Raw genomic sequence first — 25242 nt, forward strand, 5'->3', positions numbered from 1 at the left:
GGTCAACCGGAATCAGAAAACTCATATTATTTCATTAGTTTAGACGTGTGCCGGGTCCTTGAACGATCGCTTTTATGAGTATTTTGTTTTCAACGCAAACGGGAACGTTTTTCCCAAAAAATGCACGTTTTGAGCGCTAAAAATTGCATTAAAAGTTTTTTTTTGCGGCAAAATGTAACTGTATGTTTCAAAAAGCGATCGTCCAAGGACCGGCGAATTTTATAACGAAAATTTAAAAAAAGAGATGAAGGAAATCGGTTCAGTAGTTTTCCCGTAATCAGGATCACGGCAAAGTCATTGTTCAGAAAACATTATTCCGAGATAATCGCGTGTAAAGTTCCAAGTTTCGCTTATGCGGCCGTGGCGAGGCGCGTTGCAAATCGCTCTAACTTTCTTCCTATTGCTCAGATCTTTATGAAAATTTGTGAAAATGTTCTCAAGATGTTGTGTTTGAAGATAATGCAATAAATTTTTTCTCGGTTTTTTGAAAACTAAAAAGGTATATAATCCCTTAAGCTAGTATAACGCATAGAAAAATTAAATTTTTTTTGCGAGATATTCAATTTCAGTCTTCGGCAAAGTTGTAGAGCTATCGATTCCATGAAACTTTGCCGAAGACACGGAATTCCTAGGCCTTATAGCTCTACAACTTTGTCGAAGATAAAAAATTGATGTCTCGTAAAATAAAAAAAGTTAATTTTTCTAAGTGTAATACTAGCTTAATAAGCAATTAAATGAAAATGTCAGAGAATTCTAATCAGTATTCTGAATAACTACTCCAAAGACACCAAACCCCTAAAATGTAAGGAAAAGTGAGAAAAGACTTTTAACCGTTTTTTTCTCGAAGTGGGACTACGTCTTTGTTTTCTATACTGGAATGCATTCTGTGAAAAAGGATATCAAACTGGCAAATGTTGCGTCAGATTTCAAACGATAATAACAGCATAACCACATAAATAACAATATCCAATATCCAATATGTGGTTGGATAGATAAAATGTTGCACAATTTTGTAATACGCTAGTTATTACTATTATTTCTTTGCTCAGCGCTGAAAATTGATAAAAATTTCAAAAACAAATTTAGTTGAACAAGAACCTATCACATGCGAGCATTCCTAGCACAAACAACATGAATAGACACCAACCATTCCTTCTGATATTCTCTTTATCAATATCAAAAAAAAATTGATAGAGTCTCCCCGTCCCAATAAGTCAATTTATGTTTGCTACCATGAACTTAGACTTATTTGATGTCTTGAAGGTAAAGGTTTTTCGAAAAGTTTGGAACTTAAATCGGCAGTTAGAACGTAATAAAAACTGATGTCTCGAAAGAAAACATGAAACATGGTAAAAGCAACACTACCGTACAGTGTATGTGTAACAGAGAACCGAAGGTCTCTCGTCATCTATGATTGCAGCGGTACACTTTTGTTCGTACATTTCAGCGGTACACTTCTATTCGTACTGCAGCGGTACATTCATATTCGAACATTTCTATACGTGCGTAATCGAGGAAAAAAGGCATTGCTACTGCTGATGGTGATTAAAAGTTTATCTCATGAATATGATTACCAAAAAATTACACAAGTCATACATTTTTGCACATAAATATTTGTGATTGGTTAATATCGCAAGAGTTAATTACTATATGCCTGTGCCTTGATTGCACAACAAAATACTATAGGCACAACATTGCCTGATGTTAACGAAATTCTTTCGAGTGTTGTTAAATATATGTCTAAAAATAAATTTCAAGGAAAAGTTTAAAATAAAAATACGCGAGTCACTGAGCATACGAATCGATTCTGTCTGCGGGATCTGTACAGTGTATAGTCCCACGTCAACATTCCATACAACCCTTGGGCTGTATACCTCGTAGTATTTTCAAAACGGTCCACTGTGCGTTGGTCCATTTCTTGAAGCGATAGTTGGAGGAAATGAAGCGGCTGAATTCCGATGTAGTACCCCTGTTGGCAAACTCGTCAATGCTCCACAGTTGCGTCACATCGAGAATTTCTGAGCAAACCTGAAGCGTATAATCTACTTCAATAGTAAATAAAACGAAGAAAGAACTCAAAAAAATGCCTACACGCATGTTTTTGTCTACCATGGCGAATGTTCCGGTTACCTGCCGGAAGGCCGCTCACAAGGGCGTAGTATTTTTTTGCATGCAAGCTAACATAATTCAATTGGAAATATGTCAAACTGAATCGTCTTAATGATTTTTTTACTACCATACGAAAAAGACCGATGATGTAATATTATATTATTGCTGATTTCACATGGAAGAGCATATAGTGATCAACTTTCTAAAGGCATCGGTTTTCAAACATTTTAAATTTAAGTTTAAAAAAACTAGGCAATCGTGATTCTATATCAACACCCACAGATTCACAGAAATATACGGTCAATATCATACAACTATGAAGTTTTTAATAAAGTGTATGCTAAAATGCTTACGCTTCTTTAGAAAATTACTTCATTTTTAAAAGCTCGATTGAATCATGTTTTTCAGATCATTCTGGCTGGAAACACTCTATACACAATTTCACAATTTCAGATAAGATGGAAAAACTTTTAACTTTAACATGTAATGATTATTGATACTATAAAGCTTTAACTAAAATCAAGCTAGGCATAGATCAATAAAACTGTTTTGTAGGAGCTTGACTTTGCAGAAAAATATAATAAAAAACGAATTCTATGTTGCTTCCCTGCGGAACTCCTGATTTTCAAGTGTATTTTCTCTAGACAAAATTGAATCAAAAATATTATTTTTGGTTTTAATAGTATCCTTTGAAAGGGATGTAGTTTCGAGTAGAAAGTTTATTATTCTATCGCAGTAAGACTCTCACCGTAACCTAAAGTGTTGAAAGCAGCATTTCATGTGCCAATTTTTTTCTGCACTTTGATTCCGTGCTTCCACAACACGCCTTGGGTGGCTCACTCCCGCGTACTTGACACCAGCAGTGGAGTACGGGTTTTCCCGAATTGTCGCGTTTTACCTATTCGGAAATTTTGTCAATTTTGTTATGCAAATGATTTTCCGTCTTCAATTGAATTGAAGCCTCCGGTTTTTGTTTTCACCCGCACAGAGCGGCACTAGTAATCCAAAAATAGAACCGTCACAAAGTGACGGCACTTCGAGGCCGGATGAGTAATCTCCGATGGGAGCGACAGCAGCTGACTCATCAAAATTTAGCCTGCAGCAGCAATAGCAGGAGCAGGAACAGCAACAACGGCTAGAAGCAACGCTATCTGTCAGCCATTATCGCGTCGCTGATACTCGAAGCCAGGCACTGCTGTTCCCCGAGGTGGAGGGCTATTGAAATATCGCCATATAAGTGAATCTCCTTCTCGCATCTCGGATTTGATTGCCAACCGCGCTCAGCTAGCCGGGGATGACAAGATAGCGAGTGCGCCACGGTGGTGGTGCGGTTTGTACTGCTGATGATGGCGTGTCCTAAAAATATCTCCTTTGGACTGCGGGGTGGCGGACCGTGGAATAGGAATCTCCATAAAAAGACGCACGATTAGACGGCGTACGGTTCGCGTATTTGGTACATGTCTGAGACCCGGGGCTAGAGCCTGACTGAAGCAAATTAAATGGGACAAACAGTACGTTAATCGCATCGCTTTTCGCTAAGATGAGGTAGATTCCTGTAGTCAAATTCACAAGAATTTTGTGTCATATTATATTCTTCAGCTATCACATGCTATAAGACGCTGTAAACTGTAAACGTCAAGATAGAATAATAACAGCTACAGAACGGGACAGCTCTCGCACTGCTGTCATTTGCATTGTGTGTCCTCCTATGTCTCCATTCGTATCTCGCTGGAATCGATCAGGGGCGCGCGGCCCATCCCACCCGGACATCCACGGTGATGCCCTCGAACTTTCCGTCCGTCAGTGAGCGTGTGATCCATATGATAAATACACGAATAAATATAGCTACGAATGCGTAGGTCGGATACGGACGGCTCATGTACTAATGCTGCTGTAGTCATTCTGAGGTTTTCTTCGCAATAATATCTCACGGATTTTGTCGCTCCTCCCCGTTTTCCCCCGCCCCGACACACCATTCCAGTGTCAGTCCATAGCGCCGTACCACGTACGGTACAGGGTTTACGACATTTCATTATTCACTCATTACACACTCAAAAACACTCCTCCGACTGCTCGCTCCAGTGACATTCCACCGTCTCCGCTGTACAGATATTCAACTCGTTGTCTCGACGCAGTCTTTTGGATTGTGCTTGGATGAAATACGAATGCTCATGCACACGAGCACGAAGCGCCAGGCAAATGCAGTCGTGGCATCACTGTTACGACTGTTTGTTCATATCCGTTCAGTGTTGCCAGCTGGTGCAGACAGAACCATATGAGAAAATTAAGACATTTTTTTTTATTTTCCGTCGCTGCCAAAGACCCTAGGCAGGGAGTGCGAAACAACAACACGAAAAACATTGCGTACAATCGTATATGTTACATACTGTAATATCAAATTATCCCGTCGGCTGTTCTCCTCTTCAGGCTGATTTCAACTGTGCTGTTGTTCTTCTAAAGTGGTAGGCGGCACCACGGGAGGAGACCGAAAGAAGTAAATCTCAATGAAATGTTGGCCGGATTCGGATATCTGCCCGGAATGGTACCTACTATGATGAACGTCGTGGTAGTTTACGTTTTTTGATACTCTCTCTGTCTCTCCATCACCCCGGTCCAGATTTTATTATCCTTTCCCGCCGCTGACGGAGCAGACGGAGGCAGTGTAATCGCGCCAACAGCAGACAACGCGTGTACAAGTATATGATCTCATTCGGTGTGCTCCCAAAACCGGAGGGATTCCGAGACATTTGTGATAAATCTTTCCTCGGTCCGGGGTGACCCTCAGTCACCGGCGCTGGCACCTGCTTCCCTGCCGCATCCGCGGCGCACACGGTTGCGATCTACTTTGCATGGAGTGTGTGTACGACTGCCGTTTGTTTGGTGGACCCTTTCTCGGGGTGCGTGCGTGTTGTGTACGAGGGTCGCACTCGGGCCCTCTGTCTGAATCTGTGCAGCACTCCCTCCGAGAAGAAAAGAACGATGCGAGTTGGTTTCGTTCGAGATTGCAATCGCGCTATTTTTCAATTCAAATTGAAAGAGTTTTGTTTACTTGTTTGTTTGCTAGCTATCCTTTCTCGAGGTTGGTGAAGTGCAATTTATCTGCAGGTGACACGTGGAAGCGACACACACCGGCACTGTCTTTCTCATTGAGCCCGTACAAAACATTTGTCTTTTGGGGACTGAATGAAAACATGGTTTATGTTGGATAAAGCTGGTGTACCAGTTGTTTTCTGCATAATGTTGATAGGACCGATGAGTTCGTGTCGCTAATTGTACGTTTTGCTTGCAAGAGAGTGGTCTGCCCATTCGTTGGTTGTTTTTCGTTTTGAACAATTTCATTAATTTATTTTAAACAAGGAAATATTGTTGCAGTTTACTTGGTAAGTTTTTGTTTCGCAGCCAGTTTTGTTCATTCGTCTGCTACCGGGGTTGTTTATCGTATAGAAATAATTTGGTGTTGCAACTCTTTGGGTTTTACGATGAATTGAAGTTACATGGCTGTAATCTATCTGTAATCTTACTATCTTTGCACCTAATGAATAGGAAATATTATTGTCTGTAATCCATTGTCAGCTAGCTATTTTGAATTTCATTGTAAAAGACGTAGATTGAATTATTATGAATCATACCACATTGTAATGATATATTTGTAATTGTCATGATATATTTTTACTTTTGAGACTTCAAATGCGGGTGATAAACCCTATTACAGTACCACTGCCAATAAACGGTCCTTTTCATGGTCTCTAGTACTGATGTGAAAAATGAGCTTCGTTTGAGTTTAGGTTTCCTTCTACAAAGAACAACGATAAACTTTAATTAGGAGTTTGAAAGTAATGGCTTACAATGTGTGTGCGATTGAATGGTTAAAGTTTTCCTTTAGTTGGGTATACTTTTCTGATGTCGTTGGTAGTGATCCGGATTTTTCTTGATAATTAAGATTTTTGTGCATTACTAGTCGAAAGTACATACCTCGAAATAAAAAAATGTATTATTATCAAGAATTGGAAAATAAAAAAAATTAAAAATTTAAAAAGTTAAAAAACCATTTCTCGAGATAAAACATTTGAAAATTGAGAATCAATTTTTTATTTCACTGCTCATTTGGCCATTTTGGAATCAAATCATGTTTTCCACCGGAAGTCACCATCTTGGATTTCAAAATGATCTGTGGGCATCATCATGGTTATGGTAATACTGAAATCAGTCACTTTAAGCTGGTTTTCACCAACGGAAGTTATTATTTTGGGTTTCAAAATGACGTCTGGGGTCTATTTCTAGTCTCCGGACGTCATTCCGATTCGGAGAATACCACTCAATTTGGTGTTTGGCCATTTACGGCTATTTCTAGAAACCAAAATTCACCATCTTAGATTTTAAAATGGATTCTGGAAATGATTTTTGGCCTCTGGGCATCATCTGGTTGCTGAAATATCCAGATTTGAGAGCATTTTTTGCAACTTAGTTTGGTCTGTGTTTTAACTAAGCCTGACATTTTTTAGAATAGTAAAATGGTCATTGTGATAAGATTCCTTTCCTGTATTAGGGACGACGCGTATGTGATTTTGCAATCGATTGCGGCAAGAATGAAGAAAATCCGTTGAAAACTGACCGAGTTATGAACATTTCAAATTGGACGAATTTCGTTACATGTTCTGATTTTAGATTTTTATTTTAACCCCTACTATGAAACTTCTTCCAGAGTATCAGTCGTAAGCTGCTAGTCGCAGTGAGGAAGTCCATACAGAAAAAAAATCAGTCGCCACAATCGTGGTTTCTGAACCCAGAAGAAACTTTTCAAAGGGGTGTAGTAAACACAACAGAGACAATGTTGTGGATATGTTAGTATGTTTTTGTATGAAAGTATTAGGTGAGACCGTTTTAGTTAGGTACGCGTAAACCGATAGAGAAGTTTTTTTTTTAACTTTGATCGTTTAGAAAAATTTCTGATTCGAGCTAATTACAAAACTTTTTGTCTAGATGGACGAAAGCCATCAATTTGAACCACCATGCTTAAGGTTGTAGTGTGTAGAAGCTCTATGGAAGCCACCACGTGGTTGACTACGAATTTTCATTGGCACTAGACTCAGAAATAGTTAATGCGTTACTTATGAAAACACTGTCTAATGTTTTCAGCACCATAACAAACATGAGGATATGTTTTCACATGTTAAGCATTAACTATTACCGAGTGGCATGCCGTTGAAAATTCGAAGTCGACCACGTGGTGGCTCGAAGTCGGCCATTTGTGGCTTCAACACAACATAATTAAAATTTCCAGATTTGTTTTTACTATTTTTCCTTCAAAAACACGAAACCCGGAAACCTTCAAGTAAGAATTTTACCGCGCTAATTATTCAAAAAGAATTCTACCGCGCTAATTATTCAAAAAAATCTCATATTACATACCATTCATAAATTTTGCTTAGACAATTGCGAAGTTAGAAAAAAAATATTGGGAATATGAAATTCTTATTCATCTACAACAGATAGTAAGAACGCTGTTGAGGCCACGCACAAGTGTGTGGGGTTTATTTTAATAGAGCAGAAGATTGCTCAACTTTTAGATTTAAGACCGATTAAGGGGGTTTTTTAGTTTTGAAAAAATCGAAAAAAATATAGCATTATCTTAAAGCGAAACTCCTTGAAAACATTTTCACAAATTTTAATAAAGATCTGAGTAATACGGAGAAGCGCAAGTTACTTGAAATTTTATACGCGTTCAACTCGGAATGGTTATTCTCAAAAAATGATTTCACCGTGTTTACGATTGCAGTAAAACTACTGAACTAATTTTCGTTTTCTTTTTTAAAGTTTGTTACTAAATTCCCCGGTCGTTGAACGATCGTTTTTCGATACACGAAGTTTAACATTGCTATGAGTTTTTTGATATTCGAATTTAGGTAATCTGCTGGGTCTCTATCGTAAACACTGCAAACCTCTGCAAAAATAAGACGTTTCGGGGAAGCGGCCATTACATCACAAATAATTGGTATTTCCTATGAACAAACGTGTTTTTTGATGTGGAATAACTGAACTTTCAGAAAATTTCTACCCTTTTATTAAAAGGTGCTACACGTTAAAAAAATATTCCAGACTTTCCTCTTTTTTCTCGAGCAAAAAGGTATATAACCCCTTAAACCAATAGACAATAGAAATGCTGTTGGGGCCACACACAGGTATATGTGTGTGTGTATCTGTGCGCGCGTGTGTGTGTATGTCTGTATGTGTGTGTATGTGTGTGTATGTCTGTATGTGTGTGTCTGCATGTGTGTCAGTGTCTGTATGTGAGTGTCTGTATGTATGTGTGTATGTGTGTGTTTCTCTGTGTATGTGATACATCTCAGTGAAATGAAAGATATTGTGATCCGATTTAAATCGTCATACCATAGGAAGGCTACTGGGGCCACGCACAAATGTGTATAGTTTACTTTTATTCCTGTATGGACTTATCACTGCGACCAGAAACATGAGTCTTTGTGATATAGTGATTGTGTATGGTTTTTCACCTACCCTTCTTACGCTTACTACTTCGAACCTCGTTGCTTCCGGCCAGTTTTATTGTAAGAAGGACTTATTTTTGTCAAAAGGAATTCGTCAAAGGTTTGTAGAATTTAACGTGAAGGAAGGGTTAGTGGTAGGTTGACCAGACGTACCGTTTTGAACGTCCCAGTCCCAGTAATGTTTTTTCGACCATTTTAAACCGTCATGTATTTTCACTATTTTGTACCGTTTTTTGGATACTCTTTCAGGGGCCATCGACATACCACGTGGACAAATTTTTAACGATTTTGACCCCACCGCCCCGTGGACAACTGCCCATATGATTCTAAAAATTTTGTGTGGACCGTGGACATTACACAGAGTTTTTCATCAAAATTTTCCGAAATGGAATATAAGATTCTAAGCAACCAGGAATTAGTTAATATCACGAAAAGTCGCCTGTTCACGAGAGCCTTGATAATTAGTGGGCAAAATTTCGATTTTCCATGCGACAAATTTAACCATCTTGTTGCTTAAAAAAAATCTCTACTACGCAAATTTTCTTCAAACACCTACTTGCTTCAAACACCTTTCCAATTTAAAAAAAAAAAATTAAATTGATCTTTCCATATGTTCTGTTTTTTTTAACCCATTTGTCTCGTACTTCATCCAAGGTAATCTGGTCAGCCTAGTTAGTGGGAAGCCTGAAATTTCGTTTTATTATACTTTCATTTTGGAAATTCTGGGTCTCACAACAGCCGAAATAATTCAAAAGATAACTTTCGGTTCGAGTCCCCACTGTTTACAAAAAGTTTTATTACATATTCATAGAGTATTTGTAGCTTTACCTTTTGCCTGCTCTAGATGTGTATTCCAGTTAAGTTTTTTTTTCCAGGAAGTAGTCCAAGGTATTTGATGTTATCTAATATTATTTAGTCTAACTTTTTTCCCTCGTGTAAATGGAACGATAGTAGTTTTTGAAAGATCTACATATAAGCCTTCCCTGTCGCACCATGAGGAAACGATGTTTAAGGCAGTTTGCATTAGATTGGCGATGATAGCATCATACTTGCAACGAAAAATTATGACTATTTCATCAGCAAATCCGACTATTTCAAAACTTACCTCTATCAATTTTTCGAGAATTACTTTTATACTTATGTAAGAGTTTTTAAGGTTTACTGATATTTCTTGATAACAGTTCGTTAATCCAATGAATACTGCAGTTGTCGAAACCACGTTCCTTATCTGCAGCAATGAATTGCACCTTTCCAATGCTCCTACTATATCAAGCAAGGGAGCTCTGTAGCCACGAAGTTACCGAGTTCACTTTGACAAGAAGTTGGTCGTGGGGTCGAGTCTTAGTGAGTTAGGCCATTTGGTTGTCTAATGATTTTAGCATGGGTTTATTCTCAGGCTACCCACCACTACCCTTCCTTCAATCTGGATTCAACAGTACCCCGGTTGACTCAAAAATGTCCCTATTATAATAAAACTGGTGTGCGTAACGTATCAAAGTTCTCTCCAGGAACTTGTAGTGCTTGAAATGGAAAGGTAAAACTTATACACAAGCACGAGAATGATAATAAGCACTTACTTCAATAGTGATACTGCCAATAATATGAAGTGCGGAGTAGAGAAAACAGCTAGGCAAAATCACAATAGATTTAATTTCTGGTCGCAGTGATGAGTCCACACAGAAAAAAAATACAAAGGAACGCCGAAAGTGATTTTTTATGTCCGAGCAAAAGAGGCCTCTTTATTAGGATCTTTTAATCTTTTAATTAAGAATATTCATGAAAAATTATGACAGAAACAGATTCTATACCACAATACCTTATGTTTTTGTATAATAATGTGTCATTTGTATCCATTTTTTTCTCCGTAAAACGACATATTATTAGCAATATCGCTGTTGAGAGTTAGCTACGTGCTATTTGTAATTTCCTGAAAAGAACTATTTTACACTTCTCTAGCAAGTCTTTTTCTGAAAGGGAATTATTCTGCCAAGAAGAAACCCATCAGGGGCTACAGTAGAATCCAAGGTGATGGAAGAGTTTGTGATGAGGAGCCTAAGACCGGCAAAATGTCTTGATTCCACTAACGACTACTTGTTTGTCAAAGCGGACTTTGTAACCTTACGACAACGAAACTCCCCTGATTACATATTTCAATACTGAATCCTTTTTCTCTTAGTTCACAACCACAACCACAAATTGATAACTTGGGATTTCAAAAAGGCAAAACAGGACATAGTACGTTAACCTTGCCTGTATCTGTAGAGAAACCATGAATCAAAAACTTGAAAAGGGCTTTAAATAGTCATTCGTTAAACTTTGAGATCTAACCTCATCAATTTACATTATCAACCCACGATAACCCCTCCAGGGCTCAAAATTTAAATGAACACAATGCTTATGCTCACTAAACCATGGCCATTCGTCAACCGAACGATCCATGCCGCGTGGCCCTTTTCCTGACTCAGCGCCGCGAATCGGTCGTCCACGGTTGAGTGCTGTTGCCCTCTACGACAACCACCGCCGAACGCGACCTGGTGGCGGTGGCCACTTGGTTTTGCGCCAAAGCAATCAAGCAGAACTGCCCCGTCGGGTTTTCGCGTCGATTGGGATTCGTTCGTTCTTCGCTCGCTTCTGTTGGGCGGCGATGGTTTTGTTCTCCTTTCGCGAAGAGCCAAGTCGATATCAATTTCTGTGGAACTAATAACCATTTCCAGTAACGTCTCTCGCGCGACCATTCAATGCAACAACAGCAGCAGCAGCTACGACGCGGCTAATAATGATGGCTGTGTGCTTATTTTTTTTTTCGCTCAGCCAAAGCGTTTCGTTTTTGTTGATGGTCCAATTTCCGGCTGAGGTCGCTGCTATCGCGTCGTCCGTCTGTCGGTCCGGTTGTAGTTGGGTCAAGAAACGCATATCAATTAATTCCAAGTGCGCGCGGTCTGCAACACTTTCGCCGGACGAATGATTTCGTGGGTTATCATCCCCCGGTCGGGGGAGGAAAGTGAGAGGGTTGGAGGGAGGTAGAGTTTACACTTCAGAGCTGGGGATGTTTGAAATACCTAGTGCACGATTTACAGGGCATTGCGAGGTCCAAGTGGTGATACAGCGCAAAGCTTGTATGAGGAAGGGTCGAGGGTGCGAGCGAGACGAGAGATTTATGCCAAGATGTAGAATTTTATTATTATTGCTTTCAAGAAAACATTTAACGATATAAGCTCGATAGCTGCTACACCTTCGGGTTGAATCCTGCCGCCTTTTGTAGGCTCGTGTGTACAAAAACAGAGAGAGCTAGCGGAAAAGTTCGTTCGGTTGTTCCCGGAAAGTAAGTTAGACAAAGATAAAGATACTCAGATACGGTCGAAGTTTGATGTTATGTGCTGTATAGTAGCAAGAGCAGTCCATCGTTCTGCAGCTGAGAGAAGCCATTCCTCAGATCCTTGAAGCGATAATTCACCGAGTGAACCAAAGGCGGAAGCAAAGTTTGGCTTTTATAAGCTTGAAGTGGGTGATAAAATTTCTAAATTCTTAACTTCAACTGAAAATATGGGTCAGTCATAAGTTTAATGTTTCAGAAAATTTAATTACATTCGGGAGAGCTGAAAAACAGTTTATATCTTCATTTTTCAGCTAAAATGTAATCAAAATAAATCACATATCATACGGTCCGTGTAGCGCAACCGAACAACTTATAATACAGCCAAATATTCGGTTTCTCATTTCTCTCTTGATTGGGATTGTTTTTTTTTTAATTTTCTTCCCAATCAACCAGTTCTCCGACGAAAAAGTTTAAATCCCAACGCCATGCAAACCGAGCTGCATTGTTTTCCAACTTTTGATTCATCGTTTCCGAACGTGAAAAAAAAACAGAAGTTTCTCACCGCGGCGCACCCAAGAAGTTTTCGAACCGTGTTTCGCTTCCCTTTACTGGCTTTACGTCCGATTTTACGGTTCGTGGGGCCACTGAGCGAGGAAAAGCGTAAGCGTGAGCGGGGGTGGGACATAAACTTTGACTCCATCGGATCCGACAATAACAAAAATGCATGTCTGTGTGAGCGTTTGCTGAACCGTCTACGGATGGAAATGGTTTATCGATTCGAAATAGGTCAGTGGCAAAATGGAAATAAATTGATATACGACTACCGGGAAGTGCTTCTTTCAGCCGGAGAGTAATGTATCAAGAGATAATTATTAGCACTACATTCTGATATTTTGTAATCAGTCCAGTCCAGAATTTTTAAGGGAACCTCAACCTACAAACCAACGAAAAAACAAACGTCCGAACAGGGTGCATCAACTTCGGGCTACCAACACTACAATTTAGTTGGATTTTTAAAACGACTGTGGTCAGATCGATTCCCGGAACCATTCCAGCAAAACGACTAACATTATAAACAAGCTAATGTCTGACGCTGCTGCTGTTGCTAGAGCAAAATCACGAAATTATCAGCTCATTTCTACTTGTGGCGCGCGGCTCGGAGAGCACTAAAGTTCGCCCATAAATCTATCTTTCCGTTGACCCATTTATGCGTAATAAATTTCCTTTTCCACTCATGGAAGAGGCCGTCCGTGCGTAACGTATATGTGTGTCTGTCTGTATAGTATGTATGCAACTAGTGCAGAGTGCAGATCTCCGCTTCCATATCGCTCGGCTCACGCGGCTCTGCCGCCATTTGAAAAAGTAGCACTAATTAAGCGGCGCGAAGATAAAATTAAATTCGAATATAAATATATTTCTGGCGGCCGCTGATGGATGGACGGACGAAAGGGTGAAACGTTCGCGGTACGATTACAGTACTGCTGATAGTGTGTCAAGCAAGCAAAGCATGGATATGGCGAGCGAACGGGCAATAAAACAGTACTTGATGCCGCCGCGCGCTGTCTCCGGGTCGGTCGGTCTTCAATCCGACGCCTTCGATCCCGTGGCCGGCGTGGGTGCCACATTGCATGGAAGTTTCACTCATACTCCCCACTAATTGGCTAACCGGCGCAATAAATGCAACTTTATGGATGCGTCTTACGGAGGGAAATCGGCTTGGAACGGGCACTAAACCGGGTTGCTAGACAACAACAACATCGACGACGACGACGGCGATTGGAGGGTGCAATTCTCCTGGCTTAGAAAACGAGTTGTTTAGTCCGATTTTGTTCCGATGTGGAGTGCAGTCTGGACTTGGTTTCTTGGTCACTGGCGAGACGAACAACGCATTGGTGGTAGGAGAGTCTAGTTTTGTAATCTCACTGGAAAAGACAGCGTTCGAATGAAGGTTTGAATTCGTAAGTATTCGGTAACCTATTTAAAATTAAAAAAACAGTTTAAAATTTACTCAAGAACAAAGGCATTGAACCTGGAAATATTACTCTGAAGGAAAACATATTCAGCACTCACAGGTTTTTTTACTCTTTTGCTGTTAATAATCATAGTAATTAATCAATAATGTATAAGGGGCCATCCATGGACAGATTTTTACCGATTTTGACCCCCCCCCTCCCCCTCCGTGGACAACTGTCCACATAAATTCTAAAAAAATTGTGTGGACCGTGGACATTCGCCAACCCCCCCCCCCCCCCCCCAAGCTGTCCACGTGATATGTGGATGGCCCCTAATAACTTCATCAAATATCAACTCGCAAAATAACGTCAAACATCACAACAAAAATTACGAGAAGTCAGAATTGTTAAGGTTAAAAAGATTAATGTACAACATTGTGTTTACGGATTGTTTTCAAATGCAGAACGAAAAATTAAAAATTTTCCCCAACACATCACAGAAGTGCTTATAATACGTCACTACATGTTAACAATAAATGAAAAAAGGCAAATCCTTGTCCCAGTTAAAATTCTAAAAATTTATTAGATGCGCAACTTAGTGCTAGCTGTTTGTTTAATAAAAATGCACCTTTATTTTGAAACAACTTGCAATAGTTTTAAAATGGCGGGTAACTCCCAATACCGAAGCAAGCTGTTCCTGCGTTTAACATGGATCCTCTAAGATTCCCTTAGAACGTCATTTTCGGTAATTTTTTTAACTCTCGATGGGCACAAGCCGTTTCGTTCAATCGTATTCGATGAATGAATGAAATGCGAGAAGTAACATTTCCCGTAAATGACGATTATTCAGTAGTTATGCACCTAGTATAAACAGGTAAAAAAATCCAAATGTTCTCATATTAATTGAAAAAAAAAACGCAAATTTATGCGGAATTGCGAGGGTTTGCATGAAAAATCTGTTTTGACGCGTCATGCTTTTAATGACTTTTTTTTTCTATTCAAAAATTATGAAAAATTATGAAAAAAATTTATCAAGTAAAGATTTGTTCAAACAGATTTCAGAACTTACACATTTTGACGTAGAATTACGTCTTAAGGGGTACAAATTGAAAAACTGAAATCATCGAAAGCGTCACGAAATTATTTCAAATGTTTAAAACTCAGTCAGTTTTCAACAGTTTTTTTTTTATTCTTACAGCAATCAATCGATCGAATCGATTGAAAAATCTTCTAAGTACCCGCCCAAATACAGAAAGTAGTAATTTGATCATTCGAACTATACACGCGCCTCGCTGATACGCTGTTTTAGACCTCTGATTGGTCGCTTAATGTTTGCTTTCCCTAACAAGTTCGACACAATATTATACCTAGTTGGCCGGGAATGCACTCTTCGGGTTGTATAAAAGCCTGCTTCTGCTCAAATCAATCATTTTACAAATGGAATGTGGGTATAACGTTCCTAACTCAGTAGCAGCGGGTAACAATATCGGTAACGGCAGTGGCAGCAGTATATACAATCACTGTTGCAAGAGGATGATTTATTGGGAACTGAATCGACTAGCAGCAAGGGGCATTTTTAAATCTCTCGCTGTCTTCCATTGCGGAGGGCAGGCTTGGTTTCGCTCTTTTGCTCTTTGAATGCTCATTAGGCTATATTTTGTTAAGGAGGCAGAAAAACAAGTCATATATGAAGTATTTGTAGAGACACTCTATCTTTACAATTTGACTGAACATTGTAATGTTGAAATTGCTATAGTTCCATAGCCAGAGTTGTTTTATTCTCGTAGGTACCAAAAGAGCAGCCCTTCCGGTTTGACAAGCTTGGCCTGACTTTTACGCTTTACCTATGGCAATTTTAACAATACAATGTTTGGACAAATTGTAGAGATAGAGTATCGCTACAAGTGCATCATATATGGCTTGTTCGAATTCTGCCTCCTCGACAAAATACAGCCTAATAAGCATTCAAAGAGCAAAAGAGCGAAACCAAGCATGGCGGAGGGACCAACAGAGTAAACAAAATCTTCCACAGTGCTAGATTTTGGATGGCCCTTATGTGTGGGAAGCACCGTCGAAATGCAGTCATGGCGCCAGTTTTGTGAAAACTGAAACCTCAACAATTTTCAATTGCAGTAATAAAAATGAGTTGTCCACAACTGAGTACTGCAGTGATCATAAGTTTGCTATCAAGAAACAAGTAGAAAACAAATTTAACAAGTAAAGAACACATTTCGGAATTTTCACATTTTTTTCGCAGATTTCTCTGAAAACTTTTCAAAGGGATTTCAAAACCTAACCAGTTTTTACGAGCCATGTATTTCCCGGATAAAAAGCGAATCCCATGTATGGGAAAAATGTTGACAATGACAAATGCTAAAAGTTTTGTAACGAGCAAAAACCTGAAATATCAAGCTTGTAAGAAAATTTTAAGTGTTTAAAGAGTCAAAGTGGTTTCAAGAAATAGAAGAAACAAAAGAGGCAAGAATGACAGAAGTGGAAAAAGAATCAATCAGGTAAAATATTTCAAACGTATTCATGACACGCATGAGATTATTTTAGCTTTCTTAGTTTTGTTTAAAGCTATTATACGACAATCTGTGTAAATTTTCCGACGTTTCGGCTCTTTTTGGGAGCCTTTTTCATGGGAAACCATATTTAATAGTTAAAATGTTCAATGTGATTATTAAATACAGCTTTCCTTTAAAAAGGCCACAAAAAAGGCCGAAACGTCGACTAATTTTCACAGATTGACGTATAAAATCTTTAAGAAAGACAGAAAACCAAATAAATCCCCTCCGTATAATTAATACCAGTCGTTAATCATACACAATTTATCAATAATGTAGAAAAATACAAAAGGACCACAAATGTATAATTTATACATAAAAAATGGAGCTCTGTCTGTCTGTCTAACTGTAAAAAAAAAACAAATCAGTTTAAAAAAAATAAGTGAAAAATAGCTTAATTTCCACAAAAATATCAGTGGAAAAAATCATTTTGCAAATCATAAAACTTATTTTTGACGTAGAATTACGTCTTTCGACAGAATTCTGGATAAGGGGTGCAAATTGAAATTTTGAAAACATCGAGAGCGTCACGAAAATTGTTCAATTTCAAAACCGGGAACCGGGATGATATCGAGAGGTCGGAAATTGGCTCCAGACACCATTTATAAGTTCGAGATGTGCACTTCCAGTTTCTGAAAACGGCCTCAAATGGCCGAATACCACCCAGAGTGTGGATATTTCCGGATTCGAGATGATGCCCTGAGGCTAGAAATCAACTCCAGACGCCATTTTGAAATTTGAGACGGTGACTTCCGGTTTCTGGTAAACAGTGAAAAATTACCAGATATCCTAATATGAGTACTCATGGAACCGGGATAGTATCCAGAGACCGTAAATCGGTCACCACATAATTTTCAGAGCGTTGTTTCAGTATTGTTGGCCAAGAGCTACTGACCTAAGCATATTGATACAAGATAGACTATCGTAATCTTAGCGATAGAGAGAGTTGAAAGAGAATTTCAGACCATCAAATTATTTAATTCCAATCGAGTGTATTCGTTTACCGATTGCAGTGCAGCTAAGAATATCATCACATAAATCTGTTTCTATCAAATTGCTGATGGGTTTTTATTTCGGACTTATTATTTTAAAAAGAATGGCCAGATGTTATGTGACCCATCAAAAATGATTTTAATAGCTGAGTATAATTTTTGGATATTTATTTATTTTGTTTTTTTTTTTTTTTTCAATAAACACATCCAATAACTTGTCACGGTCGCCATGCTGAATTAAGACGTGTGAATCATAACTGATGAATGGCATCGTTATATAGTGCGAGATTTATTGTCCCCAAATAGGGATCGAATCGCTGAAACAAATCCATTCAAACAGTCACAGATTTGGATTCTTCAGAGACCTAAAATTGATAGAGCAGTAAAACTGTTCATCATGGTTCAAGAAAAATAGAATAAGGCACCGCACCAAACGATTCCGATGGTACTGATAGCAACAGCTGAGACCTACTGATGCCCGCGGACGCTTTTTCTTTGACGAAGATAAAGTGAGCTAATTATGGACGATACGGTTCTCAATTTGTTGCCTGTCAGGCCCTGTCCTGCAAGCGAAGACATCGTAAGCCGACTACTAACTTGCTGGGTGCTATACTAACTGCTTTAGCTGAGAAAAGTGACATTTCGCACTCACACTCTCTCACCGCGATCGGCCACCCGTCGTTGTAGGAGCTAATTTTGGCTGGTTGGCTGGCTGACGGTTGTCGCCTTTCCGTCAGTTCATCCAGACGTCTGCGAAGTTGCTTTGAAAAATCAGAAACCAACTAGAAGCAACATGATAGACAGAAAGGAAAAACACTGACTGAGACATCTGTCCGGCGACGATTGATGTGGGAATGATAATGACAGTGATATACATAGCTGAATAAGTATTGTTCATCCACGAGAATAAAATCCGGCCGATCGATTTTGAAAGGAGAAAGCTTTCAACAAAATTGAAACATAAAAATTCTAATTTACTCCGTAACCACAAACGGGAGTCCTGCCGCTTTTGCGGTCAGGTAGATGTTATTGAATCGATTACGTATGGTTTTAAATGAAGTCGCTGAAATAAATCATTTTTTATCAATCAACCCAGAGCATAACGACCTCTGCAGTGAAAATGTCTATCCTTCGATCCTGCACCAAAGTCAACTCTGCATAAAACTGTTGCCCTTTCGTTGCAGTGGACTACTTCACCGAAAAACCTGACACAGATATTTTCTTTTTTTCGCCTTAGTTTTCTTCTTCTGACAACTTTTTGATTTGGCGCATCAACCCAGCCCGCTCTGCGGACGTAATCTCGTGGAAGCGGGGGTTGGTGTGGGAGAGTAATTCGACATGACACAGGAAGAGAAGAAAATCGGCAGCTCCAACTGCTTTTGATTGCTTCCGCTGCCGATCACTTTATCCAATAGAGAGAACCAGGCAGTATTTTTTTTTTTTTCTATATTTGCCTTTTCAGATAAAGGTCTCCGAGCGGCAAAAACTTTCGAATCACTCATTTTAACTGAGCGTGTCGCAGGGGGAGGGAAGGCAGCGTGAGGAAGAGCTGAGCCAATAAAATTGTGTACTCGGATCAAAGATCAGCAGCAACTTCTGCAGTAGCCCGGATCAGATGAGCTGCAGGTGCTGAGTCGGAAAAACGGAGCCACTTCAGAAACAACGACGCCCGAATCACGGTATACGAGCAAAAGAACAAATCAATTTGGGATTCGCAAACACGGCGGGAAGGGCCATTGCGGCGCAGGAAGTTTAACAAACCAAACTCGGATTGAAAACTCTATCATGGGACGCACAGCAAAGCAATAAGCTCATTTATCATTTAGGAGTGCGTTTCAGCTTTGTGGCCCGGCCAAGCTAAGCCCGGTCTGATGTGGCTAGCGGCTAAGGTGTAGAGTGTGGTACTATACTTTCTTCGAAGGGATGCTTGTTTAAATATTTACCAACAGTGCCGGGGCCCGGTTCGAATAGAGGTCATCCGAAGCAGCCAGAATATCCTCCAGCAGCGTTCATTCAGCACACATCCAGGCGGAAGGCAAGCACAAGCAAATACGCGCATCCTGATAAATAAGAAAGCTTTCGCTTTTTTTTCGCATCTTTCCGAGCAAGAAAGACGTCCACAGTTTATAAGTCCTTCAAGTGGAATTCTCGAACGATATCTTTTCGGCTCGATTCGGGGGTAAACAGTTCAAACAAAAACAATTTACACAGCAGACCAACCGGACCGGATGATAGTCCGAGAGGGAACCTATTTGCTTCTCTTTGCGGTAGCAGCAGCAGCCGGCAGGTAGCGAGACCGGAAAGAAGTACTTTGAATTATCGCTCTATCAGCCTTCGTCGAAGGTGGCCGCAAATATCGGAAAAAAATGTGCAAATCCACAGCGTTCCGTTCGTTCGTTTCGTGATTCAATTGTCAGGATGAGGAATGTTGGAAATGTTCCTTGTTGTTTTTTTTTCGTTTCATAAAAACAAGAGAAAAAACAAAACAATTTACATATTTTTACCTTATATGATACGGGTTATTTTTCCGGGTAACACGGGCCGTTAGCAGGTGCTGTGGCGCTAATGCAATCAAGCATGGGTTAGCATCCAGTTTGACTAATAAATCATGTCGAGAGCATCAAATTGGGAAAACTGCTTCGAAGGGAGGATGAATTGAACTTCCCGGAAAATCGGATGGGTTTTCCATGTAAATTAACACTCTATAAGTTCGAATGCCAAGTGATTTTCCTTTTTCAAGTTTGTGTTAAATTGAAAGCAGCTAAAGGGATAACATGATAAACTAGCTAATGGATGGTGAAATGTGTTTTAGAGTGTCCATTAAGTAGTTTACCTACCCATTTTGTGAAGCAAATATTGAGCTGATTTCCTTTTTTCAAAATCGAAGGTCTTTGAAATAATTTCGATGATAAATCGATGGATCTTTCATATATCAGCCTATCTCAGATGATTGCAAATTTATTCTAGCTACATGTTTGTGTTTTGCAGATTCTCTAGCACAGACATCAGAGTGATATGACTCTGGTTCATTTTCAAGAGCTACCGAAAATAATTATAAATAACAGTTCAAAACCTTAAATAGTCAAAAATTTATTGGAATATCATAAAAACTATTTCCAAATATCCAAATTTAATCAATAAACGAGAAACTTGCATTTCTTGAAAAAGTTTTTTTTCGAATTTTCTCTACAGTGTATATTTTTTGGAAGGACATGACTTTTATCTATAACTTTGTTAAAGGCACTGGCACTACCAATCAAACAATCCTTTTATATTACGCCTTCTACGATATCCATTTTTTATTGTTTCCTTAAAAAAATGCGATCTTTTATGGAATAACTCATTACTAAAATAGTTATTCAAAATTTATCAAGCTTTTTGATAGAGATAAGAAAATGACATAGCAGGCGTTTTAAGATTAACGAAGTCGTAGAAGAAATACAAAAATAATTAGAAGAAATCAAAATTTTTCAAAAGTCTCTGAGAACTTCGGAAAATTACAAAAAATTTTTAGATATCCTATAAAAAATATAATGGACAGAAATATCTCCGGCTTCAATCAGTAAAAATTAGTGTAGAAGTCATAAAATAGCCATGAATGATTCAAAACCATTACAAAATTCTATGAATTATTATATTACCGTATTAAACAACTGAATAACTCATGTAGCAACGTGAAAAATAACCCAATTTTGAGCAATGAAAACAACATCAAAATATCATATTTGAGAACCAAAACCAGAAGGCTGAAATATGTAATCATTTAAGGATAAAATAGCATGGATGAAATCCATGGAAAAACATAAGCAATAGTTTTGAAATTTACAGAAAACATAAGCATTGTAAAAAATTGGCCTCAGTCATCAAAAATCTCCAGTTTTCGAAAAGTTTAAAAACAGACAGTCAAAATATAGCGCTGCATATATAGTGCTGTAGACCATTTGAAAAAAATCAAATGATAAAAAAAATGAGAAATTGCAAAAATGAGACAATAGACAAAAATAGCTTCAACTGATACCAAAACGATTAAACGTCGTTGAATCGTTTGTGAAATATGTAACCATTAAAAGATAAAAACAGCATTGCAAACATTTTAAAATCCAGAGAAAAACATAAGCAATAGTTTTCAAAGTTAACAGAAGCTACAAGCATTGTCAAAAATTTGCTTCGGTCATCCAAAATCTCCAGAAACATCGCAAAAATCCCAAAAAAAAAAATATATTCTAGAAAAGCTTCAATACAGACAGTCAAAGTATAGCTTTTTGCAAGTTGTATAATGCTCAGCTTCTCTAGCACAGACATCAGAACAATAACACGAAACATTGCAGAAATACCAAACAAAATCTTATATATTAGAAAATTTTCAAGATGTTTAATGCTTGGCTTTTCTAGCACAGATATCAGAACGATATGCTAATTGATTTATTTTTATGAGCTGCAGAGCATATATATGTTAAAACTTAAATAAATACACGTGAAGACTATAATTTATCAAAAAAATAATCTGACACCGAATAAGATTGACTATTGAACTAATGGCCATTCGTTTGTCGAACTGAACTTTGTAACCTTGACGTTACCAACTCCCCATTTGTCTTCAACCAAAATCAAAATGATAACCAAAGTCGTTGAAATAGTGGAAAACTTGAAAACATTACATTTCTATTGATCGATGTGAAAAAAATCCGGCAGCTTAATACTCCTTGAATTGTTGATAAAAAAATTGACAGCAGTTTTCAGTTCATCCAAAATTATTATCAGTTACCAGAAACCTTCAGAAACATTACAAAATTACCAAGCCGATAAATCATATAACGGAAAAATCATCGAAAAATAACATCTAATAAATGAATAATTATTGAAAAAGTCTTTAAAAATATTGAAATAGCATCAAAAGTTATAAAAAGTCAATATAATCGCGTTTTATGAATTCTCTAAATTATTATAAAGGCATAAATAAAAAATAAAAATAAAATGCTTAATCACTAAAGGATAAAAACCGCATTGCACTAATTTTAAAATCCATACAGAAACATAGGAAATAGTTTTAAAAAGTGCCAGAGCTTCTAAGCATTGTTCAAAATTTTCTTAAGTTTTCAAAAGTCTCTGAATTTGCAAAAACGAACAAACACATATTTCAGAAAAGTCTCGAAACAAACAGACTGAAAATACAGCACTTTGCATGTTGTTTAATGCAATTGCCTAACTTTCCTAGCACAGACATCAATTTATTTTTGAAAGCTGCCGAGCATGATTAGGTTGAAATTTGATTAAATATACGCGAAATAAACGAGAAATTTCCAGCAAAACACAAAAATATTCCAATATTTTAGCCAGAATTCACAGAAAATAAATTTTTTTTCAAAATATTTTCTGAATTTTACTAAAAATGTTAGCCATTATTCATCAAAATTTTAGATAGATTATGAAAATCGCACTACAACCGTTTTTAAACCATCAAGGTGCTGCAAACAATTTGAGGAAATAAAACTTCATAAAAATCCAATATAATTTTATGGTTATTTGGGATTAATTTGCCATCTTCAATGTTCAACGACAGTTCAGAAGCTTCTGCTGTATTAATCGATAACGGCGCCGGCAATGTTCTCACAGTCAGTTAGAGATGGAAGCAAGAAGTCTGAAGTGTGACAATCGCTGTTGCCAGAAACCAAGTTTACCAGTGCATCTCTAACAACTATAACGGAAAGGAAGGTGCTTTGTCACCATGGTAAGTGACGGATTTTCATACTTTTACTCTTTCCACAGCTATCTTCTGCTGAGTTTGGTCTGACTTTTTGTTTTAATTTAGCGTGAGGGTAGGGTCAAACACCGAGCTAAGATTCGAACTTATGATTATTCACTTGTCAAAACGGAACCAATATCAAAGTGTACTTGAAAGAGTGGGAAACGCATTTTTTTAATAAAATGTTTTAAAAAGCCATTGGACAATGAAAAACCTGATAATTCTAATAAAATGAATTCAAGGTGGAAAACAACAGATAAATACACTAGTCGCTTTATACGCAAGGGATTCGTGCCGCGTAAATTCCGGAGTCCGCGTATAAAAACCGCGTGAATACCGGAATCCAAGTTAAGAAATTTCGGAACCCGCGTAAGAAAAAAATACCGCGTAAGTTCCGGAATCCGCGTAAAAAGAGACCTTAGGGTAGTTCGAAATAGAATATTTATTAGAACAATGTGCCTGCATGCATTTGATGCTGATGTCTGGGCTAGAAAAAATGACATCATGCGACACATTGAACATTGCTCGCCACGGGGAATTCTGGGTTTATTCGGGTTGATTGAATCACGCTTCATCTGAATTTTTTAATAGTATGTAAATACCATGAAGACGAATAAGTAAATTCATCAATTAGCCGAAATGAGTAAAGCAATCTTTCACTGTATGTAAAAATTGAACCAAATTTCTGGACGTCAGCAGAAAATAATTTTCAACTTTAACAAATATATTTTTACAACGACTCCTTAACAAGAAAAACAGTCACAGTTTTCAGCAAACTACATCATTAGGAAAAATTTAGTTTCATTCTTTTTTAACCTTTCTAACACAGACATCAGAAATACGCAAACTTGCTACTTCTAAACATTTATTTATATTAAATCAGCAAAACACGATGCTCAAAACGAATCAACAAAGAAAAAGGTACTTGCGTAGCAAAACCAACCTCTAATGCTACTCTTTTAATATCATATTTTTAGTACCAATATAACAGTTATTACCCGTTATTTCCTAGATAACACACAATTATGCGTCATGAGGATTATTTTAATACACCTGTGATAGTAAAATCGATAGAATCTCCCAGGAGTGACACTTAAAACATTTTTATGCCTGTGAATGCAATTCATTACCAGATGATAGACGCGGTCGGTCTAATGGATTTTAATCCAGAATCAGGTTAGCAGCAGTGAGTAAAAGTTGTTGTTCAAAATGCTTCCTCGCACTGTAAATTGCATTGGTAATTTTTTTGCAATTTCTACTTCCCTCGGAGTTATTGCAGTAACAATTGCAGCAAAAAAAAAAACAAACCTCACGCCAAGCGTCACTTAACGAGAGAAGCCTAGTCATTAAACGGGCACTCGGACGAAAATTTCCGCACCACACTTGAGACCCGCAGCGGGGTTATCCGATGATCTACAGCACGGCAAACCGTACCATTTAATGGTTTCACCGCATAACGTGTCACCCTATTTCACCGACATCTGAGAAACGGCGGCCGGGCTTACCTGTAACGAGAGGAAAAATGAAGTAACCATTAAAGTCGTTGTCAAACGATATTGCTATTGAGGGGGTTGAAGGGAAACAGGACGGACTACGATTATCGACAGCCACCTACAGTTAGGGTTTCTTTTATTACTTAAGTTTCTACTACCAAGTACGTTTACGTAAAAAAATCATATTAGACTTAATTTCATTATGATTTCATCACGCCGATTCGTGATTCGAGAAAAGAAAAGAGCAAGACTCTCCCGGCCCGGGTGGCGCGGCAGCATGCAACTTCCATTCGTCCGTCAGTCAGTCAGTGCGGTGCAGTCGATGTTCGTGGTATCATTAAAAGTATGTAGAACGACCCATTCGGCCGGGGGAAGGTTCAAAGTCGAGCAGCCGGCAGAGGTCCTAGCCAACGCTGTAACGTAAACCTTCCCACACGATTTAATGAGTTCGCATTACGTAGATTGATCGGCAATCTATAAATTATAAATCCGTGTCTCGAGCATTGACGCGAGCCGTCGTCTCCGTCCGGCAGCTTTGTGGGTACCGGGGGTTCGATTTACTTTTTA

General features: G+C 38.3%; 1 protein-coding gene across 1 annotated transcript in view; it reads right to left on the reverse strand.

Moving 5' to 3' along the window:
* Positions 1 to 25242, reverse strand: part of LOC129733354 (probable serine/threonine-protein kinase DDB_G0267686) — a 507381-nt gene that overhangs the window by 262060 nt on the left and 220079 nt on the right. The window lies entirely within an intron of this gene.

The sequence above is a fragment of the Wyeomyia smithii genome, chromosome 3, assembly GCF_029784165.1.
Source record: "Wyeomyia smithii strain HCP4-BCI-WySm-NY-G18 chromosome 3, ASM2978416v1, whole genome shotgun sequence".
NCBI classification, from domain to species: Eukaryota; Metazoa; Arthropoda; class Insecta; order Diptera; family Culicidae; genus Wyeomyia; species Wyeomyia smithii.